The sequence below is a fragment of the Tachyglossus aculeatus genome, chromosome 4, assembly GCF_015852505.1.
Source record: "Tachyglossus aculeatus isolate mTacAcu1 chromosome 4, mTacAcu1.pri, whole genome shotgun sequence".
Taxonomy (NCBI): Eukaryota; Metazoa; Chordata; class Mammalia; order Monotremata; family Tachyglossidae; genus Tachyglossus; species Tachyglossus aculeatus.
The window spans coordinates 41,131,632-41,150,446 of record NC_052069.1 but is presented as its reverse complement, the minus strand read 5'-3'; the positions used below and the strand labels follow the sequence as shown (position 1 = coordinate 41,150,446).

The 18,815-nt window shown below is 42.0% G+C and overlaps 1 non-coding gene across 1 annotated transcript; it reads left to right on the top strand.

Moving 5' to 3' along the window:
- The first annotated feature begins 6,091 nt into the window (after positions 1–6,091).
- On the top strand, positions 6,092–6,229 carry LOC119927563. The gene has a single exon (XR_005450556.1). It is a non-coding gene; the product is annotated as a small nucleolar RNA SNORA7 (small nucleolar RNA).
- The last annotated feature ends 12,586 nt before the right edge of the window (positions 6,230–18,815 follow it).

Here is an 18,815-nt window from a genome sequence, read left to right as displayed (position 1 = left end):
AGAGACAGACATTAATATAAATCAATAAGTAAATGACAGATATGTACATAAGGGCTATGGATCTGGGAGGGGGGAAGAAAGGAGTGGGAGAAGAGGAAAGGAGGGCTTAGAGAAGGAAACTGTTGCCACTGCTCACTGGTTACTTGTAGCCCTACCTCCTAAACTCAACCAAAGCTGTGGAAATAGAGACAACGATGGAGGGAAAAATTATTGTTGCAGTGGAATGGGAGAGAATGGCATCATTCCCTGTATCCTGTACCAGTCCATTCCTGAGGATTTTCCTATTGCTTTGACAGGTTATGGATGGGTGTGGTCTATGCTCACAATACTGGCTACACTACATTACCATGGTTAATTAAGAGTAATGTGGGAGTGAGCGGGGTTGGGGGGACTATAGCTATTGGAGAGGAAGCAGCTTTGGGGTGCCCAGGAAGTAGGTAGAAATCTATTGAGAACATACTGTAAGCTCCTGATAGGCAAGGATCCTGTCCATCAGCTCTACTGTACTTCCCTAAGCATTTAGTATGATGTTCTGCACACAGTAAGCATTCATTAAATACTGTTGATTTCTTTATTTAGTGATTGATTGATTGGAAGAAGCTGGTTAAGGGGAAGTGTGTGTGTGGAGGGGGATTAATTTATCTGCAATGATTAAACATAATAACCAGGTTATGTATTCTGGTGTAAATCAGCAAAGAATACAAGAAGTACTTCCAGGTTGCACTACTGTGGGTGGTTATAATCAATCAATCAATCGTATTTATTGAGCGCTTACTATGTGCAGAGCACTGTACTAAGTGCTTGGGAAGTACAAATTGGCATCACATAGAGACAGTCCCTACCCAACAGTGGGCTCACAGTCTAAAAGGGGGAGACAGAGAACAGAACCAAACATACCAACAAAATAAAATAAGTAGGATAGAAATGTACAAGTAAAATAAATAAATAAATAAATAAATAGAGTAATAAATATGTACAACCATATATACATATATACAGGTGCTGTGGGGAAGGGAAGGAGGTAAGACGGGGGGATGGAGAGGGGGACGAGGGGAGAGGAAAGAAGGGGCTCAGTCTGGGAAGGCCTCCTGGAGGAGGTGAGCTCTCAGCAGGGCCTTGAAGGGAGGAAGAGAGCTAGCTTGGCGGATGGGCAGAGGGAGGGCATTCCAGGCCCGGGGGATGACGTGGGCCGGGGGTCGATGGCGGCCCCAAATGTGCTTGTTCGATTTTACCAATACAGCATTCTTTACACCTATGTTCAGTAGTTTCTATTATTAATTTGGATACCAATCGGATACCACATTAAAAAAATAAATATTTATTCATCATAATTAATAATGCTGTCATGTATTAAGGGCTTACTATATGTGCAAAGAGGAGGAAGATATTTTTACACCCATGTTCAGCAGTTTTTATTATTTATTTTTTCACTAATTGAAAATCGAGTTTAAAAAATAAGTATTTATTAACACTTATCACAATAATAATAATGATAAGATAGTGTTATTTATTCAGTTTTTTACTTTATGATTAAGGACTGTGCTAAGTACTGGTGCAGAGACAAGATAACCAGGTCAGATACAGGTTCAGTTCCACGAAAGGCTCACAGGCTGAAAGAGGAAGAACAGATATTTTTATCACTGAGTGAGAGTTGGGGAAACTGAGGCAAGTGGAGGAAGTAGGAGTAGAATCCACATCTCTTGATTCCCAGTTCCATGCTCTTTTCAGTATACCTCACCGTCTCCTTTTCTTAGTGGTCTTCCTCCTCTTTCCCATCTGTATAATTGTAAATGCCTTTCTAAGTCTTTTAAGTGCTTAGAGCAATCCATCAAACATTTATTAAGTGCCCACCTAGTAAAGAAAACTGTACTGGGCGTGGGGGAAGTTATGCCTAAGTTATAACTAATGTGAAGTGCTTTCTGCCTTCAAGGAATCACAGTCTCTAAAGGAAACACAGTATGCATAGAAAATGCAACTATTTGGATAGTTTAACAGATTAACTATTTTTTCACTTCAACCATTAAAGGACCAGTTAAAAAGGAGCTGCCTCTACCTTTTTAGTCCCTTTTCCCAATTTCTGGGAAGCTGCATGGCATAGCAGAAAGAGCATGGCCCTGAGATTACGATTGAATGAATAAATGAAAGAATCAGAGGACCTGGGTTCCAATCCCAGCCTGCCACTTACCTACGCTGTGACCTTGGACAAGTTACTTAACGCCTCTGTGCCTCAGTTTCCTCATCTGTAAAATGGGGTTTAATATCTTTTCTTCCTTCTTAAACTGGGAACCTCATGTAGGACCTGAACATCTTGTATCTACCCCTGCACTTATTACAGTTCCTGGCACATAGTATGCACTTAACAAATACCATGAAAAGTTAAAAAAAAATAGTCTAGACTCAATCTTGTACCAGAGCAGCAGACATTAGAGTGAAGAGATTGGGGCAGATCTAGGAAATGATATTTGGTAGTAGACTGAAGGTGAGAGTTCAGCAAAAACAGAGAAAATTAAAGATGATTTATGGTGGCTGGTTTCTGAGATGGGAAAACTGGAGATGCTGTCGACTGAGATGAGAAACTTGGAGGGCGGAGGGAGTTGAAGGGCAAGAGGAAGAATTCTGCTTTTGATGTGTTGAGCTTGAGGTGCTGTGGAGATGTTTGGAGGCAAGAGGAGATGTTCAGAATTTTATGTCAGAAATGAGGTCAGGGGTAGAAAGATAGATTTGGAAGTCAACTACTTAGAGGCAGTAGCTGAAGCCACTTGAACGGATGTGGTCCCTGAGTGCGAGGAAAAATAGGGGATACAGAACAATGCCTTGCAGGATACCCACACACAGATGATTAGTGAACCAAATTGACAAGGAACCATCTCTCTCCCCCTTCTAGACTGTAAGCCCGTTGTTGGGTAGGGACTGTCTCTATATGTTGCTGAATTGTACTTTCAAAGTGCTTAATACAGTGCTATGCACACAATAAGTGTTCAATAAATACGATTGAATGAATGAATGAATGATAGGAAGAGAATCGGGTTGATGATGATGATAATGGTATTTGTTAAGCGCTTACTATGTGCAAAGCACTGTTTTAAGCGCTGTGGGGTTACAAGGTGATCGGGTTGTCCCACGTGGGGCTCACAGTGTTAATCCCCATTTTACAGATGAGGGAACTGAGGCCCAGAGAAGTGAAGTGACTTGCCCAAAGTCACACAGCTGATAATTGGCAGAGCCGGGATTTGAGGTGCTGTGGAGATGTTAGACCTGTGTCAGCAAAGCCTGGTCCCGCTAGTGTTTCAAGGAGAAGGCAGTGGTAGTGGCAGTGGTTCAGTGACAAAGGGAGCAAGATCTTGAGGAATATGGAGTTTAGCTTTTTGGTCTCAGTTATAAGAAGGTCATTGGCTTTTGACCCCTTCACTCCACTGTCGCTAATCTCTGTGGGGGTCCTCAGACTGCGGAGGGTTGAGAAAAGGCACTACCTGAAACCACATTGAATATTTTGTGTTCTTTGTGCCCTTCTTTTTCAGAGCAATTGTAATCTGATTTAATTATGGTGGATATTCCAGCTTTTAGCCATACTCCTGGGTGTTAGTGGTTTCCTCCGAAAGTATCATATTCACTGTTTTTTTAATTCTCCCAAATTAACTCCCTTGAATTCTAATACACTGATAGGGCTGTTCACATTCCAGTTATGAGCAGGATCCCACCAGGTTTCAGAAATGCCTACCAAAGCAAAGTGTCCTGTATTTCCGCATGCTTATGATTTCTCTTGCTTATTTCCTATACTCCGTGCAGGCCTGAGGCTCTGCCTTTTACCCTGGTTAAATTGCTACTGCAAATCCTACCTTCACTAAAAAACTTGGTTGGATATCTAACGCAGGACATGGCTCTCTAATATGCCCTCTAGTCTACATTGAAAACTCTCCAGGGGAAAGGGCTAAGATAGCATTTATTTTACAACATAGTTCTTCCCTCTTTTCATTCCAATCCATTGAGCTACTGGACCCAAACCTCTTTTAGTGCTTAAAATTCACACTGTACAGATAATTTTACCAGAGTTTAAATCAGCCAGTATCTCATAAGATCTCACAGAATCTCAGACCTGATTTCTTTTTTTTTAGCGGGTCAAGGAAACTTGCCTTTAGTAGAGGAATACACGTCTCCCACCCCACCTCTGCTTTCTCATTTCCCTCTAAAGGCCAGCTAATACTTTGTTAGGTGCTTTTTTAAAAAATACAAAGCAGTTAGAAACCATTTTAGAAAATGGTCATCTAGTTTAGGGAAGGACCTAGATTCCTAAATTGCTCTATCAGAACAAACCCCAGTCCACAGAGGATAGTTGAGAGAAATGGGTTTGCACTGTGCCCTTTTTAATGGTGATTCAACCCATTTCCTCACATGTGGTAGATAGGGTTTTGGAAATTAGACTGATCTGAAGAATTGCTCCTTCTTTTGCATCTGTAAGGTTTATCTATACAGTGGTTCAAGACATTCAAAGAGGGATGTTGGGCCTGACTCCAGTTGGACTTTGCTTTCTGACATCTCCCTTTGGAGGTGGAGAAAGTTGAGGTTCTTCTGGAAGAGAATCCAGAGAGAATAAAACCTCAAGTGAATAAAACTTCGGATGAATTTGGTACAGAGGTAAAATCTATACTACAAAGGCTTTATACCATGGTTTTAATTCTGCTCCTTGAGCTGTCACTCTAACTGCTAAAGAAATGAATGAAAAATCTATTTTCCAAGGTAATTTTTTTTAGAAGGGTGGTGAATGGAATTGTTTTGTTGTGTTAATCTTCCCTTACCCTTCATTATTCAGGTAACATAGACTCGAATCTGGCAAGAATGACTCTATCATTAATCAATCAATCAATAAATCACTGGTCATTTTTTGAGTACTTACTGTGCACAGAGCACTGTAGTAAGCAATGGAGTATTTAGACAATACAATAGAGTTCATAGACATGATCGATCCTTCATGGAGTTTAAAATATAGTAACCAAGATAGACATTAAAATAACATCATAAGCAGTGTGGTCTAGTGGAAAGATCACGGGCCAGAGAGTCAGAGGACCCATTATTATTATTATTATCATTATTATTATTAATACCAGCTCTGCCATAATAATAATGGTATTTGTTAAGCACTTACTATATGCCAGGTGCTATACTAAGCCCTGGGATGGATACAAGCAGATTAGGTTGGACACAGTCCCTGTCCAGCACAGGACTCACAGCTCTTAGGAAATACCATAATTATTGTTATTATTATCATTATTATTCATCCCCAGTTTACAGATGAGGTAACTGAGGTACAGAGAAGTGAAGTGTTCTATTTATTTTATTTTGTTAATGTGTTTTGTTTTGTTGTCTGTCTCCCCCTTCTAGACTGTAAGCCCGCTGTTGGGTAGGGACCGTCTCTATATGTTGCCAACTGGTACTTCCCAAGCACTTAGTACAGTGCTGTGCACACAGTAAGTGCTCAATAAATACGATTGAATGAATGAATGAAAGTAGTAGAGCCGGAATTAGAACCCAAGACTCCCAGGCCTGTGCTCTATCCACTATACCATGCTGTTCCAGTGCATTGTGTATCTGCTGTGTGACCTGGGGCAAGTCATGTCACTTCTCTGTGTCTCAGTTCCCTCATCTGCAAAGTGGGGGATTCATTATCAATCAATCAATCAATCAATCAATCGTATTTATTGAGCGTTTACTGTGTACAGAGCACTGTACTAAGTGCTTGGGAAGTACAAGTTGGCAACATATAGAGACAGTACCTACCCAACAGTGGGCTCAAAGTCTAAAAGGGGGAGACAGAGAACAAAACCAAACATATTAACAAAATAAAATAAATAGAATAGATATGTACAAGTAAAATAAATAAATAAATAGAGTAATAAATATGTACAAACATATATACATATATACAGGTGCTGTGGGGAAGGGAAGGAGGTAAGATAGGGGGATGGAGAGGGGGACGAGGGGGAGAGGAAGGAAGGGGCTCAGTGTGGGAAGGCCTCCTGGAGGAGGTGGCTCTCCCTCCTACTTAGACTGTGAGCCCTATGAGGGATCTGGTTATCATGTATCAACCCCAGCACGTTCCCTCTCTGGATGGCACCTGGAGACTTTCCAGTCCTCTGCCAGTCTCAGCTATGGGAGGGAGAGTCAAGCAAAGGCATACCCATTCCATTCCCAGCTTGGGCAGTGGCTAGCGAGTGGGAGGCAGTCTGCTACAAGTCAAAACTCCCTTGTGCTGGGCAGCAGTGACATGGGAGAGAGTCGAGGGCGGAGAATCAACTTTGCTGTGTGGAAGAAGGGAATGGTAAACCACTTCCGTATTTTTACCAAGAAAATTCGATGGATCCACTACCAGAACAATTGCAGATGGAGGCGGGTTATTCTGGGAGAGATGTGTCCATGGCATCGCTATGGGTCGGAGATGACTTGACAGCACAAGACAAGACTTATGCTCCATCTCTCTTAACCATGAGCCCCATGTGGGGCAGAGACCGCAGCTGATCTGATCGCCTCATATCTACCCCAGTGCTTAGTAAAGTGTTTGGCACATAATACGTGCTTAACAAATACCGTAACTGTTATAAAAAGGATATAATGTGCATAGTTAGAACCCTGGCTCCTTAAAGCCTCAATCAAACAGTACTCTGGGGAGAAGGAAGTGGTCGGCAGACACGGAGACTTAGAGGCCTGTCTCTGTGCTGAACTGTAGCATCTCTTCCACTTGACTTGCCCCTAGCCTGGTAGAGGAAGTTGCTCCCATGAATTCTCATTGAGATTGCAATAGATATTGAAACTTAAGTGACCGATTAGAGACAGATCCTCTGATAAAGCTTATAATTCAGGCTTTCAAGAAAATAAATAAAAAATAAAATTTAGCAGGAGCTTAGCTTCTGGCAGCTCTTTGAATGGCATAAATCCTTCTTTCCTGAGCATTTTTCAGCATTTGTTCAGGCCGCTCCCTCGATCCGTGCTGCTTTATTGCCTGTCCTGAGCCGTGTTTGGGTGTGAAATTGACAAGGAGCTTTGGATATTTACCCAGGGTGCAGAGCAGGGAGAATTTTCTCTAGGTTTTGTGGCTTTTCTCAACCTTTCGGCGGCATCACCAATACCCTCGTTGGTGCTGGCTATTAGCGAAATTCAGAATTCTTTTCTTTTCTTCTCAAAAGTTATGAGAGGCTTTCATCTCCAACAGCGCAATCTCAGGAATGACTTAAGCTTGCTGCTAAGAAGTCCTGCATCCGAATCATAAGTCATTAGAAATCCTTTAGCAGTAGCTTCCTGAATGAACAACTCAGGAATGGGAGTCCCTTGAGCACAGCTGCAGCTCAGACATACATCTGAACATTTGGTTTAGGTGTTTCCCACCATATTCCATAGCCTGTAACATGCTCCTCTATTATTTTACCCAGAGGAGCAGGCGGACAGATCACGAAAAGTTCAGCGTTCTTTCTCTGTATCCAATGAGGATGGACCAGGGGATTATTCTAGAGAACCCACGCATTTTCTTGCTTTAAATAAAAGTAAAATACACTTCCTGCCTCTTTGTTCTTTACCATAGCTCGGATAACTAATGTGTAAATATCAGAATGTTTGCTCTGTGTTGTAGACTATTATTCAGGCACAACCATGGAATTTTTATGAGACCTGAAGCCAGGTGCAACGTACCTGTGCCTTATTGCTGCGTGGCTCAGTGAAAAGAGCCCGGGCTTTGGAGTCAGAGGTCAGGGGTTCACATCCCAGCTCTGCCAATTGTCAGCTGTGTGACTTTGGGAAAGTCACAACTTCTCTGGGCCTCAGTTCCCTTATCTGTAAAATGGGGATTAATACTGTAGGCCCCCTGTGGGATAACCTGATCATCTTGTAACCTCCCCAGCACTTAGAACAGTGCTTTGCACATAGTAAGTGCTTTATAGATGTCATTATTATTATTATTATGATCCCTGACAGTAGCTTTCAGTGGAGAGATGGGTTTCTAAAGGACTCATTGGAGATTTAACCATGGCCAAACAGTCTCCAGCATAGAATCAGAACAGGTACATAAAGCAGATTAAGTTTTCTTGTGAAGACTCATGTAAATAATGAGAGAGCTTTGTGAGCCATGGCCTCTTATAACTCCTGAGGTCAGTCTTCAGGATGGTGGCAGGTAGGGTGACCACAATAATCAATTCATCAGTCAATAGTAGAAGAATAGAAGAAGAAGCAGCATGGCTCAATGGAAAGAGCATGGGCTTTGGAGTCAGAGATCATGGGTTCAAATCCTGGCTCCGCCAATTTTCAGCCGTGTGACCTGGGGCAAGTCACTTAACTTCTCCGGGCCTCAGTTTCCTTATCTGTAAAATGGGGATTAAGACTGTGAGCCCCACGTGGGACAACCTGATCACCTTGTATCCTCCCCAGCGTTTAGAACAGTGCTTTGCACATAGTAAGCGCTTAACAAATGCCATTATTAATTAATTAATTAAGAATAGGAGAGGAGGTATGGCCTAGTGGATGGAGTAAAGGGTCTGTGAGTCAGAAGGCCCTGGGTTCTAATCCCAGCTCCTCCACTTGTCTGCTGTATCTCCTTGGACAAGTCACTTCCCTTTTCTGTGCCTCAATTCCCTCAGGAGAAGAATGGGGATTAAGACTGTGGGATCCGGACTGTGTCCAATCCAATTATTTTGTATCTACCCCAGCAATTAGAATACTGCCTGGCACAGAGTAAGTGCTTAACAGATACCAATTATGATTATAGTATTTCTTCAGTCAGTACTGTGGGAAAGGAAGAGCTCTAAGGGCTTGGCAAAGTACAATATAATTAGAAGACATGATCCCTGCCCACAAGGAGTGCATAATCCAGCAGGGGAGACAGGCACTAAAATAAATTACACCTGGGAGAGTGTAATGGTGTATAAAGATAAGTGCATAAATGCGGCAGGGGATTGTGTATGTTTAATGTCCAGGTAGTGTGAAAGTACTGAAATGATAGCTGGGGGAAGAAGTTTGGGAGATTAGAAATCAATAAGGTGGGCTTCTGGGAGGAGATGTACTTAGAGAAGGGAGTGAACAAGTAAGAAGTCACTGATTTGTCAGATGTGAAGAGGGAGGGAGTTACAGTCAGAGGAAGGGCACACATATGACATCAACAGTAAGAGAGCTGAGAACAACTGAGCCCCCTCCTTCCTCTTCCGCTCCTCCCTCCCGCCCTCCCCACCCTACGTTGTTCCCCTCCCCACAGCACCTGTATACATGTTTGTACATATTTATTACTCTATTTTACTTGAACATATTTGCTATTCTATTTATTTTATTTTGTTAATACGTGTTGTTTTGTGGTCTGTCTCCCCCTTCTAGAGTGTGAGCCCACTGTTCGGTAGGGACTGTCTCTATATGTTGCCAACTTGGACTTCCCAAGCGCTTAGTACAGTGCTCTGCACACAATAAGTGCTCAATATATATGAATGAATGAATGAACAAGGCACAGTGTAGCTTAGCCTGAGGAATTAAAAACTGTAAACTGGGGCTTAGTGAGAGAGGAGAGTGGATAAATGCCTGAATAAGGGAGAGTGTTGCTTTAGTGCCTGAAAGTCAGTAGTCAGGAACCTTTGTTTGATGAAGAGAAGAATGGGCAACGACTGGAGTCTGTTGAGTAGCGGGGAGCTGTGCTCGGTATTATTAAGTACATTTGATTCTGAGGCTGAGTGTTTCTCCTCCTCCTCCAGATGACTTTTCTGTTCCTCCTCCAGGTTGGTGGGTGGTTTGGAGGACAGTTTACGAGTCTGATATATTAATCAGAAATGTTGATTCTCTGCGATCCAAGAATTGATGACAATCAGCGAGGAAAAAACTTGCTGTACTAATTTAAACAGTTGCAGCTTGCTATCCCTTGCAGGAAAATTCCTACAACAGCAGTTGAAAATCTCATTCTTCCCTAATGGGGGGAAGGGAAGAGCTCAACTCCATAACAAAGTGAAAGAGAAAATATCAGACTCATTTCTTTAGGGCACAGACTGGGCTTAGTTAGACTGGCCCAATGACCCTTGGTGGAACATGTTGTTTCCATGCATGACATGGCTACCATGATGGCAGGTGATAAGAATGGCATGAAACTCCTTGTTCAACTTAAAATTTTTCATCTTGTTTCCCAATAAGAACCCCAGTCTCTTTCCCAAAGACCTCTCCTCCTAGAGTGAAGCATCGTGGCTTAATGCTCATTCTAGACTGTGAGCCCACTGTTGGGGAGGGATCATCTCTATATGTTGCCAACTTGTACTTCCCAAGCGCTTAGTGCGGTGCTCTGCACACAGTAAGCACTCAATAAATACTATTGAATGAATGAATGGAAATTGACTGTGAACCCCATATGGGACAAAGAATGCGTCCACCTGATTACCTTGTATCTACACTAGCACTTAGAACAACCCTTGACACACAGTGAGTGCTTAGCAAATACCATAATTATTATTATTAATATCAGTACTATTATTTGGCAATTCTAGCAGTTCTACTCCTGCATGGGTAGGTTTCCAGACTTGAGCTGACATATCCCGTGGCTCAGTGGAAAGAGCACGGGCTTTGGAGTCAAAGGTCATGGGTTCAAATCCCAGCTCTGCCAATTGTCAGCTGTGTGACTTTGGGCAAGTCACTTAACTTCTCTGTGCCTCAGTTACCTCATCTGGAAAATGGGGATTAAGACTGTGAGCTCCCTGTGGAACAACCTGATCACCTTGTAACCTCCCCAGCGCTTAGAACAGTGCTTTGCACATAGTAAGCGCTTGACAAATACCAAAATTATTATTATATTATTATATCCCCAGCTCAGGACTTGATTGCAAGTCAACATGAAAGATAGCTTATTATCACTTGGGATATTCAGACCCAAACTGTCCTCCAGGGGTCCTACAGGGAAGGACCAGATACCCCAAAGTAACAAACAAAAAAAGGGCTAGGCCGTTTCTTCTAGATGATTTCTCCATGCCATTGGAGGAAATATTCCAAACCAAGATAGGCCTCAGCAGTGTTGAGATGCGTAGGCATCAAGTCTTCCTCACAAGGATTTAGCCTTAAAGATCTGATTTACAAGGGCTCTTGATGAATCAATAGTATTTACTGAGTACATACTGTGTGCAGAGCACTGTACCAAGCTCTTGGAAAAGTACAATGCAATGGAGTTGATAGATGTGCTACAATCCCTGCCCACAAGGAGCTTGAGCTCTACAGGGGGAGATAGACATTAAAATAGTTTACCAATAGGGCAACTGTAGAGTATAAGAATATTTACTCTATTGCTTTTTTACGGTAGCCCATAAGCATTTACTATGTGCCAAACATTGTACTAAGTGCTGGAGTAGATACAAGTTGATCAAGTTGAACTCAGTCACTGTCTCACATCGGGCTCGTAGTCTTAATCTCCATTTTACAGATGAGGTGACTAAGGAACAGAAGTTAAGTGTCTTGCCCAAGGTCACACAGAAGGCAAGTGGCGGGGGTAGAATTATAACCCAGGACCTTCTGACTCCCAGTCCTGAGCTCTTTCCACTCCCCCCATGCTGCTGTGGGTCTGGGGTTAGTATAAAAGAGCTTGTTGCTATTTACAGCATAAAATGAGATTCCATGAGATTTGCCTTCACCAAGAACTTAAGGATAGTTTATAACCTGATTACTAAACAGATAAGCAGCGTGGCTCAGTGGAAAGAGCCTGGGCTTTGGAGTCAGAGGTCATGGGTTTGAATCCTGGCTCCGCCACGTCTGCTGTGTGACCTTGGGCAAGTCACTTAACTTCTGTGAGCCTCAGTTACCTCATCTGTAAAATGGGGATTAAGACTGTGAGCCCCACGTGGGACAACCTGATCACTTTGTACCCCCCCCCCCCAGCGCTTAGAACAGTGCTTTGCACATAGTAAGCACTTAACAAATGCCAACATTATTATTATTATTATCTATTCCAGAGGAGATAGAAAATGCCACTTGGCTCTGGCATTGGAAAAAATGAAATTTTACCAGTTTCAGGAGATTTTTCTGAATCATCAATAAATCAATCACTAGTACACTTAAGTGGTGCTTAGGTGGGTTGGAAGTGTTATTGGATCTTCATGAGTTATAAGGTGAAATGATTAGAAATTACTTGGGAAAGATCTCTTAGAGGAGAGTGATCTCAGAAGGGCTTGGAAGATGGGGGAGTGGGGAGCGTTTGGTCTGTGGGATATGAAGGAGGAGGGCATTTCAAGAAGGAGGAGAAAGGTGGAGAAAGAAAGATGTGAGCAAGGGGTTAGCAGTGGGAAAATTGAAGCAAACCACACTGAGTCTGCCAGTTAGAGAGGAAAGAAGATTGTATGCCGGCATGTAGTGGGAAAAAAGCACTAAGATGAGTGCTTTAAAGTCAATGGTCAGGAATTTCTGCTTGATGCAGAGAAAAATGAATGAATCATTGGCAGTTTTTAAATAGGAAGATGTATTCAATACAATGTCTTCTCAAAATGATCCAGGCCATAGAGTGGACTGGAGAGGGGAGAAGTTGGAGTTAGAGAAGAAGTGTGGCTCAGTGGAAAGAGCATGGGCTTTGGAGTCAGAGGTCTAGGGTTCAAATTCCGGCTCTGCCAATTGTCAGCTGTGTGACTTTGGGCAAGTCACTTAACTTCTCTGTGCCTCAGTTACCTCATCTGTAAAATGGGGATTGACTGTGAGCCCCATATGGGACAATCTGATCACCTTGTAACCTCCCCAGTGCTTAGAACAGTGTTTTGCACACAATAAGTGCTTAATAAATGCCATCATTATTATTATTATTATTATCCCAGGAGATCAGCTAAGAGGTTGATGCAATAGTCAAGCGGGGGTATCACATCATCTGGACCAGCATGTTGGCTGTTGGATGGAGAGGAAAGAACAGAGTCTGAAAAAATCTGTGGAGCAAGAACTCAAGGTGTTTGGTGTCAGACTCAGTGTGGTGGTTGAAAGTCGGGGAGGAGTCAAGAACAAAGTCAAAGTTGTGGGTTTGAAAGACGGAGAGAATGAAGATGTTATCGACCGTGATGGGAAAGTGAGGTGGAGTGGAAAATTTGTTTTGTGAGGGGAAAAATGAAATACCAGTTTTCGACTGGTACGATGGATGAGACAATAGGACATATAAATAAAGATACCCTGGAGACAAGAGAAAATGTGATATTTCAGAGGAGGCATAGGTCAGGGCTGGCAGAAGTAGATTTGGGAGTGATCTGCATGGGGGTTGCAGTTGAAACGGTCAGAGCAGGTGAGCTCCGCAAAGGGAGTGAGTAGAAACTGAGACTAGAAAGGGACCCAAAATAGAGCCTTGAGGGATACCCACAGATAGGAGGTAAAATCACATCTCCTCTAAGTAGCTTCACTGACTAACCCCTCATAACCCTAACCCTTAAGCAGTTTGATACTTATTCCACCCCCAGTTCCACAGCATTCATGTACATCTCATTGTCCTCTGCCGTTTCCAAGAATTGTTATTTTAATGTCTGTCTTCCTTGAGGACCAGGATTATTTCTACCAACTTTATTTTATTGTACTCTCCCAAGCTCCTAGTATACTCCTAGTATAACACATTGCACAAAGTAAATGCTCAATAAAGTGGAAAGAGCATGGGCCTGAGATTCAGATGACCTGGGTTCTAATCCTGGCTCTGCCACATACCTGCTGTACGACCTGGGGCAATTCTCTTAACTCTGTTTTGTCTCAGTTCCCTCATCTGCAAAATGGGGATTCAGTATCTGTGTTGCCAACTACTTAGATTGTGAGCCCCATATGAGGCCAGATTATCTTGTACCTGTGCTTGGCACATAGTGAGCTCTTAAATACCACAATTGTCATTACAATTATCATTATTATTATTAAATTTCATTAATGGATTAATCGATTGATTCAAGGTAGAGGAAGAGCTGCCCTTTTACAAGGAAACTTTAAAAGAAAGTTATTTCTGATGGAAATAACTCCATGGAGCCAAAGTGAACATTGGATGAAATTGTCTCTCAGTGCAACAGCAAAAACAAGAGAGAAAAACAAGTAGACAGTCTGTCAACACAATTAGCAAAATTCATACTCATCCAAGCAAGGATTACAATCACTCTATATCTTCTTCAAAACCTCCAGGCTGAAAATGAAATGATGAAAGCAGTTGCAAGCTTGTTTTCATTTTTAGAGATTTTTTCTAAGCAGTTAGAGTGTAATGATTTAGGGTGGGGACTTGGGCTAAAGAAGGATAGGAGATTGGTCAAACCTGAAACTCAATCCAGTTGCCAGAAGCTATAGAGAAATACTGCTTTTGCATATCTCTTTTTCGTAATGCCAAACTGTCTTTCTTAATCATCTTCTGCTAAAAGGTTTAAAGCCAATCTTTTTGTCTTAAGAATAGAATATGTCAGAACATCTCCAATTTACTTGTCTATCTTGAAGCCTGGCTTAAAAGATCTGTATCCCACTAGATATTGGTCAATTACTAGAGACACCTGTGTGGTGTTATTTCACATAACCAGAAAAGCATGGCTGCATTAGGCTTTGACCCCGGACAACTGCAAACGTAACAACTTTATTACCCCCCTACATGTTCGGTGAACTTTCCATGAATAACCAAACTAATGCATGTTAGCCTTTTTTTTATTTACTCTGTTATTCCTGATGCTTGTGTCACTGAACTCGTTGAGATGAATCCATAATTCAGTATATCTTTATAGCCCATCTCTCTCTGGCCCTTTTAATGTAAACGTCTGTCGAATGCTTACTACGTAAATGAAAATGTGAGGTGAAAGTTAGTTAACCATAATCTTCATCCAATACTTCTTTTACAACACTGCTCTCAAATGTTACAGGGGTTTCTATTTTTCTACAAAACTAGTAAAAGGAGAGCTCAAGGAAGAACCTGTTCCATGCATCTTAAAGTCATTTAGACTTTATACTACCAGTTGCATTTTGAACAGTAGATGTTTAAAATTTCTTTAAGACTTTTGTCTGTCCTTGCTGAGTAATATATGGTCTGTCCCCTGAACATTTGGTACTGATACTTCAGGAGTTTAAAAGGGAATCATGACGGCTTTCTGACAAATAGCCACCTGAAACTGATATGCTGGAGAACACTGTAGGGTGTTAGTGAGGAGGGAGCATTAATTGGGGCAGGAATCCTGGAATTTGACCAGGGTTGAGAGGAAACGGTCTGAGCAAGATGCTGGAAAAGCATTGAGTAGGCTGATGCATCATGGGAAAAGCTACAAGTGCTTAGTACAGTGCTCTTCACATAGTAAAAGCTCAGTAAATACCATTGACTGATTTTCAGGTACCCTCCATGACCTTATACCTTTATACCCTAACTTATATCCTTATATTCTAAGAATTAAAGTTGCCGCAACCCCTGTAGCATTCTAGTACAGATCTTATCTTGTCTTATGCCGTCGAGTAGTTTCCGACTCATAGCGGCAATACACACATGTCTCTCCCAGTACGCCCCACTCTCCATCTGCAATCGTTCTGATAGTGTATTCATCGAGTTTTCTTGGTAAAAATATGGAAGTGGTTTTCCACTGCCTCCTTGAGTAAACTTGAGTCTCCGCCTTCGACCCTCTCCCATGCTGCTGCTGCCCAGCATGGGTGAGTTTTCACCTGTAGCAGATTGCCTTCCACTCACTAGTCACTCGCTAAACACTCCACTCGCTAACCACTGGCCAAGCTAGGAATAGAATGGGTATGCCACTGCTTGACTCTTCCTCCTATAGCCGAGACTGGTAGAGTACTGGGAACTCTCCAGGTGCGACCTTGAGAGGGGAATACAGATCTTACACACTCTATTATTAACATCCTATCTGAAGCTTTTTTAAGTGCCTGTCTCCCCTGCTAGACAATATGCTTCCTAAGGGCAGGAATCATATCTTTTAACTCTTATACTCTCCCAAGTGCTTATTTCAGTGCTCTTCACAGAGTAGGTACTAATAAAGACTATTGAGCCACAGACTGAATGATGACTATATTTATCCCAGAGAGCTAAGGAACCCATTGCAACTTCTTCTGTCCATGAAGGGACAAGGTTTTGAGGCTCACTCAGCTCCAGACACTGGTTTGTCATTTGACCTTTTGGCACCAGCTCTTTCCCATTGCATGGTTCCTCCTCCTCTTCCAAATCCTTGTGTGTCTGAAATGTTTAACCTTTTCTCCACTTCATTTGTTTTGTTCACAAAAGTTTCTAGTATCCATAGTCCATGAGTATCATTGAAAACTACCTAAGACAGCCAAATACAAGTTTGCTTTGTGTCCATCAAATATAAGGAAGCCACTGGGGAAGAATTTAACATTCTTTCTTATGCCCCATTGTTCAACAGTACTGGAATTACTCGATATATGTAAATCTCCTGGAGAAAATGAGTTCCAACTGCATAGCAGAAATACTAATATTCAATAACCCATGATGTGCTAACCTATGCCAAGGAGCCAAATGGGGTGATGTAATCTCACAAAAGCTATTTTCAACCCAACTGCAATTGCTATTCAACAAACTCAAATGGAAAAGAGGGATCAATATTGATGATGAGGGACCGACACATCTCCTTTTGGGTTATATTTGGTATTTAGGCAATAGAATTGAAAGCAAATGTAAGAGCTGCAGATGTGGTCGCATGACGTTGGGCTAGAGATAAATCCATCTAAGGCCAAATGAACGCCCAAGGTATGATGGCCTGGAAGGACACATTCATGAAAATGGAAAAGAAATTGAAGAAGTGGAAAGCCACTTCTAGCTCATTAAAGAAATGAACAAAGCTATTACATTTGACAGAGAATGCAGCAGGAAGAGGAACGGAGCCTGGGTCAGTTTCAGTAAGTTCAGATCACCATTATTGGCTGCTGAGCTAGCCATGAGGAAGGAGGTAAAATCGTTCCATTTCAGTATTTGGGCACCAGTGTGATATAGATTATTAGAGTGTTGTTTGACAGCACCTACCAAGGAAGAAAATATGGCTGCAATTCATACAGCAATGGGACAATGTGCGCATAAAGTCATGCTTCGAGAACACATTCCAAATGAAGGTGTTAGGGAATGAGAATATCAAAAACGTGGAACAAGCTGTAGATCAAGCAAAGTGAAGATAGGCAGGCCATGGAGTTTGGAACCAGGACAAGAGGTGAACGTTCTACTCAACAGCTAAGGCCTCAGAAAGACCAAGCATGGGCTTGGGAGTCGGAGGACCTGGGTTCTAATCCTGCCTCTGCCCCATGTTGGCTGTGTGACCTCAAGTCACTTTACTTCTCTGTGCCTCAGTTACCTCCTCTGTAAAGTGGATATTAAAGCATACTCCCTGCTACCTAGACTGTGAGCCCCATTGCTTTCAAATTTTCATGAATGTGTCCTTCCAGGCCATCATAATAATAAATGATAATAATAATGATGGCATTATTTGTTTTCTTGTCTGTCTCCCCCTTCTAGACTGTGAGCCCATTGTTGGGTGGGGACCGTCTCTGTATGTTGCCGACATGTACTTCCCAAGTGCTTAGTAGAGTGCTCTGCACACAGTAAGTGCTCAATAAATATGATTGAATGAATGAATGAATTTGTTAAGCGCTTACTATGAGTCAAGCACTGTTCTAAGCACTGAAGGGGAATACAAGGTAATCAGGTTGCCCCATATAGGGCTCACAGTCTTAATCCCCATTTTACAGATGAGGTAACTGAGGCCCAGAGACGTGAAGTGACTTGCCTAAAGTCTCACAGCTGACAAGTGGCAGAGCCAGGATTAGAACCCATTACCTCTGACTCCCGAGCCCGTGTTCTTTCCACTGAGCCATGGTGCTTCTCTGCTGCTTCAATGTCATGCATTGGACATTCATGTGGCCTTAGATGGATTTATCTCTTGTAGCCCAGTAAGTGCTTAATATTATTATTATTATTATTATAATGATCTGGGACAGGAACCATGTTCAACTGAACCTTGTATCTACTCCAGTGCTTAGAACAGTGCTAGATATGTAGTGAGCACTTCACAAATATTATTATTATTTTTATTATTGCAAGAGCTCAAAAATGTGCTAGGTGGTCCAATAATACATTTCTCTGCTTATAGGTGGATGTTGACTGCCTGAGATACAGTATAATGTCATGTCACTGAGTTGCATTCATGAAGGAAAGGAGTCATTTCAGACACAGGGTAAAAGGAGTTCATCCCCAAATTAATGATAATAATAATAATAATAATAATAATAATAGCATTTGTTAAGCACTTACTATGTGCAAAGCACTGTTGTAAGTGCTGGGGGTATACAAGGTGATCAGGTTGTCCCACGTGGGGCTCACAGTCTTAATCCCCATTTTACAGATGAGGCAACTGAGGCTCAGAGAAGTTAAGTGACTTGCCCAAGGTCACACAGCAGACATGTGGTGGAGCCAGGATTTGAACCCATGACCTTTGACTCCAAAGCTCATGCTTTTTCCACTGAGCCACGCTGCAAAATGGCAAATATGTTAATAATGTATGGAATACTGTTACAAGTTCTGCCAATAAACATTTTTTTTTCATTTGGGATGTTTTGTTACATATGAGGCAATTAAACTGTAAAATTAACTTTAAGCTTTTTGGAAAAAAAACATGGTAAATAAATTCATGGAACAGTCAGCTCTCATCAGCTGCACCATCAGCAGATTCACAAATGGTAAATCTTTAAAACCACTCGAAAAAGAGGAGTTGGATTCCATACCAATAGGCCAGCCAATACCATGGCATGCAGAATGCATTTCGTACAATTCTAGTGTTGTCTGGGAGCTGATGTTGTGTAGGAGGCTAGTTTTGCTAGTCACTTCCATGCAGTGGAACAGATGAATGCCAAACTAT